Source organism: Pteropus vampyrus, unplaced genomic scaffold, assembly GCF_000151845.1.
Source record: "Pteropus vampyrus isolate Shadow unplaced genomic scaffold, Pvam_2.0 Scaffold70, whole genome shotgun sequence".
Taxonomy (NCBI): domain Eukaryota; kingdom Metazoa; phylum Chordata; class Mammalia; order Chiroptera; family Pteropodidae; genus Pteropus; species Pteropus vampyrus.
The window spans coordinates 5,033,432-5,037,561 of NW_011888851.1; the positions used below are offsets into that span (position 1 = coordinate 5,033,432).

Below are 4,130 nucleotides of genomic sequence, written 5' to 3' on the forward strand. Positions count from 1 at the left end.
TTCGATCACTGGTGAATTATCTATTCCCTTTCCCTATACCCCAACAGATCCCAAACTCATTACCAGTCTCTTTAGGACAAGTCTTCCTATCTCTGCACTCAAGAATCTTTAAAGACAGTGACACACAGCTTTTAAATTCAATCAATTTCACAACTAATTGTGCTGTAACTGGGATCAATTGTCTAACTGCCTTTTGGCAACTGGAGTTGAGAATTTTGAGATGGAAACAAGTCCTCAAGGCTAGGACTCAGCTAGATATAGGGTTAATACTTGTGTCCTCTTTTCATCTGCAAAATCTCCTATACATGACATAATCAGACTAAAAGAAAAACCTGGGGGTGGGGGGATTATATAAATTTGGCATTACCACAACTTTTTCAGTTGTTCAAGATTGTAAAGTTCCAGCCTAATAATAAATATCAGGCAATCCTTAGTAAGCTTATGAGTCAGCGATAGGAATATAACTCAAATTTTACTACTCACTTTAAAAGACTAAAAGCCATACCAAATTGGGCAGAGATGTACTATATTAGTAATCACTAAATCAGAACTAGCCGAAAGGCAATGGTTTCTTCTGGTGACATTTTGTTTCATGTTTAAAGTAACCATTACCGCATGTTTAGGAAGCAAAAGTAAAGTTAGAAAATGAGAGGGAAAACAATTCATTTTTAATTTGAGGCCTGGCTCCACAGCTTTATTACTTAATTAAATGTTAAGCACACCCAAAGGGAGTTTTCTGGGGCGGTAGAAATATTCTACCTTTTGATCGGGGCGTGGATTACATGGGTGTGCAAAATTCACTAAACTCTATACATTTAACTGTATAAAATTTTTACATCAATTTAAAGGAAAAAAATGTGTAGCCCACACCTTGAAAGTTATGTCCAAGTGATACTTAACACTCAAAATGTAAACCTAGAATAAAACTATTAAAAAAATTATATTTAAATAAACACTCATTGCAAAAATGACAAGTGCTATAATAAAATATATATATATATATATATATGGAAAATACTCAAGATTTGGTTGAATTGTGCTATCTCATACACCACGGAAATGCTTCTAATCTGTTAGCTCACATTAAAACCCAACTTTCCATGCTAAACCTTTAAAACATGAAAGTAATTAAAGTCTGTACCAAAACAAATCGTAATAACTTAGCTGTGCCAAAAAACACTCTGAGTTCTGTTTGGGTTCCTCTTGGACTGGATATAGTGTCCTAACTCCTTCATACGTTCCCCAGGAAGTAGAAGCACTGCTGGTTGCCATGCCCTTATTCAAAAAAATAATACTCTTAACATAGCCTATAAAAGTGAGATGGCTGTGTTCTTGCCAATGCTTATAGTCTAGGTTTAACTATTAAAAACACCCTGTTTTACTCTCAAGAGTCAGTTTAGTTGCTAAACTTATCAAATTATATGGTCACTCTACCTAGTGTCCCTTCCTCTGGGAAGCCTCTTTAGGTCATCACATCTATTATAGATCTCGGGAAACCACTTCACCACTTTCCTTTCCTTAGCATGTCTCAGGTCCAGTCTTTACATTTGTTGGTAACTCTCTGTGCCACTAGGCTTTAAGCTTCTTGAGGGCAGAGAAAGTGATTATTTTTGCTTAGCACAGTACTTGGCACACAAAGTAACTCAATAAGTATTTAAGTGAATGTGACAGAAACAGAACAAAACACCAGTCATAATATTTTAACCATTAAAAAGGACCCCAGAAGACTTTTATTTATTTATTTATTTTTAGGTGAGGCAACCCTTGGTTGACCTCACAGATTGCAAGGACCTTGTCAGTTTACAATCCCTTACTTTTTTTTATTTTTTACGCCTACAGCACCTGGTCTTCTTAGGTGGTTTCCCATCCAAGTACTAACCAGGCCCGACCCTGCTTAGCTTCCGAGATCAGACGGGATCGGGCTTGTTCAGGGTAGCATGGCTGTAGACCAGAAGACTTTTAAAGGATAGGGCAATGGGGAAAAATCATAAATCTGGGAGTTAGGTGAAGAGAGCTGGCATCTACTGTTTCAATATCACATTAGCGCTCCATCTCTAACTCAATGACCATAACTACTGTCTCAAGGGATAACTATTCTGACAACACTGGCCACCTAAACTTTGTTTTAATTAGTTCCAAAGTCTTATTCTTACATCACAATCTTAAACATTAGAGGAACACATTGACTAATTCATAAGGCTACATACACACAACTCAAAGCAGGGCCTGAACCACCCAAGTGCTTTAAGATGTAAGACTTCTGGAAAGGTCAAAGGAATTTTGTCCATAAGTCTTTTGAGGTTCTTCTAAGAAACTTTGTTTCCTATAGTATTGCAAAATAGATTAGCAAGAAGCTCTGCTGGCTGAGTACCTATTTCACAAAGATATGCAGTAATGCTATACAACCCAGCAGCAAGCTACTCAAAGATCATCACAAAGAAAAAGGAACTTGAGTTTATAAACTAAAAAAGGACCTACAGTTACTTATTCATTTATGACTGACTAGGAGAAATTAATTATATTAGTGATTCAAGCAAAGGTTGTATCAGGTTACATCACAAGAAGAAACTGAAATCCAAACTGATAATTTATAAAAAAGGCTGCTTTTCTTTGCAGTAAAGGAGTACTCACACCATTCTAGATTAAGAAGAGATAACCACTGAGTTCTGTTTGAAAACCACTGTTTGAAGATCTCTTGTAAAAGCAAAACCAAATACAAATAGCTTGAAGGGCTGCAAATCCTGTGAAAAGTTAACTTTATATAGCAGAGTTGTGAGGTTTAAACAAGAAAATAGATGCAAACATGCACTGTACAGGTCTGTATTGCTATACACATTTGGTAGAGTTACTCCACCTCTCAATTTAAGGTGCCTTCAATATAGACAAAAGATCTGAAAAATTCCTTCTTTTTTCCTTACTGAGAAAATAGCTCCAAAAACTACAATGCTAAGGACACAGCTCGGGAAAGGCTATAAAATAAACATGCAAAGAAGGCCTGGGTTATCTATTTCCACCCTTAAAAAGTGTGTGTGGAGGAACAGGGAGAAGCAGTTCATTTCCTTTCTATATTATTTCAAGTACATTTCTTGCATTTATTGGCTAAAACAGACTTTCAAAAAACTCCAAACACAATCACAGTAATATCACATTTTCAAGAAACCAAGAAAACAAACTGCTATATTTAATTTGCCTCCATGATACTGAATTTGCAACTTCCAAGAATCCAACCATTCATTGCTAAATGTTGTCACGTATTTGACCTTGACCACACTTATTTTTATCCCAGTTTACATGTGGAGTAATGGGCTCAGAAAGACTAAGCAACTTGTCCAGTCACAAGCTGGTAGCTGGTACAGGCCTGGATACCAACTCATTCCTCCGAGTCCAAGACTAGTATTCTTTATACTAAATCTCAATTGCCTCCTAAATAAAGCCTAGTTTTAAGACAGTTCTGTGCCTAGTGTAATGAACATGGAAAGCGAAAGGGTTTCAAGGATGAAAATGACCAAAGATGACCAACTAGCAATAAAAAGTTAAAACATTCATGTTTCAACAATGTGAAACAGGTAAATAAATCATATACCAGAATATAATAGCATTTAAGAGCTTGGATTCTGGGGTCATAAAGACCTGAGTTCAAATTATGAGTTTGCTATTTACTAGCTATTTACCATTAGAACAAATTAAATTCCCTAAGCCTCAATTTTCTGTCCATAAAATAAAGATTAAAAAATACTGACCTACCCGCCAACCTCACCCGGTTTGGGAGATCAAATAAGAATATATATTGGTAACTCGAAGGCTCACAAGTGCAATTTATAAGAAATACAACTCTAATTAGTCTACTGACTTCTGGGGACAAAACTGCCATAAATCAAGACTGGAAAATACATCCAATCCTGTTAATAGTGCAACTGTCAAATCATATCATTTTAGGTTTATGCCTGTTCACAGAACCTTCTCAAAGTTCAATTTGTTAGTCATCTTTCCTTTCTAAAAATTTAGGAATTGCTCTGAACAAGAGGAAGATACAGTGGACTACTGGTTAAATATTAATGCTAAAACAAATTTAATCCCAGATGTGCAACTACATTAAATTAGTTCTTTTACAAACATGCAAATAAATGAAA

General features: G+C 35.7%; 1 non-coding gene across 1 annotated transcript; it reads right to left on the minus strand.

Moving 5' to 3' along the window:
• Positions 1 to 1,830: 1,830 nt before the first annotated feature.
• Positions 1,831 to 1,949, minus strand: LOC111740953. Its single transcript, XR_002780816.1, has one exon. It is a non-coding gene; the product is annotated as a 5S ribosomal RNA (ribosomal RNA).
• Positions 1,950 to 4,130: the final 2,181 nt, after the last annotated feature.